This window comes from Propithecus coquereli, unplaced genomic scaffold (genome assembly GCF_000956105.1).
Source record: "Propithecus coquereli isolate 6110/MARCELLA unplaced genomic scaffold, Pcoq_1.0 Scaffold128, whole genome shotgun sequence".
Lineage (NCBI taxonomy): Eukaryota > Metazoa > Chordata > Mammalia > Primates > Indriidae > Propithecus > Propithecus coquereli.
Window position 1 is genome coordinate 3,969,405 of NW_012136969.1, and position 685 is coordinate 3,970,089.

Sequence of the window (685 nt, forward strand, 5' to 3'; positions counted from 1 at the left end):
AGGCAACTGGAGATATGGATATGGTACTTAGGGGAGAAATCTGGACTAGAAATTGACGTAGCAAGTGTTTAGACACAAATTGAATCAGCTTTAAGGAAAGAATAAAGCAAGAAAAGAAGTCCAGATATGGAATCCTAATTCTAGGCTGCTCTTGTTTGCATGTGAGCAAGATGCAAAGGAGACAAAGAAGAAACAGAAGCACAGAAAACCCAACATGGAGTGATAACTGCTATAGGAAAGTGACCTGGAAGAGTACTGCAGAGGGGTCAAGGAAGGGCTGAAGAATGTCCTTTGAATTTAATAATTAGAAAGCCATTGGCTGGGCATGGTGGCTCATGCCTGTCATCCCTGCAGTTTGGGAGGCTGAGGCAGGAGGATCTCTTGAGCCCAGAAGTTCAAGACCAATCTGAGTACATAGCGAGACCCCATCTCTACAAAAAAAAAAAAAAAAAGCCATTAATGAGTCTCTATAGGAGCAGCTTCTGAAGTTGGGAAGAGCCAGTTTTCAGGGGGTTAAATAGTGTCTGGAGAGTAGATCATCAGCTCCGAATTACTGTCAATTCATGACAGGAATTTTAACTACATTCAAATGGTAGAAATAAGGACAATATGTCTTTGTTAAAAAAAAAAAGCTGAATTGATTCAAGATCAAGACCTTACTTTATTCTGAAACTATGCCCTTTTT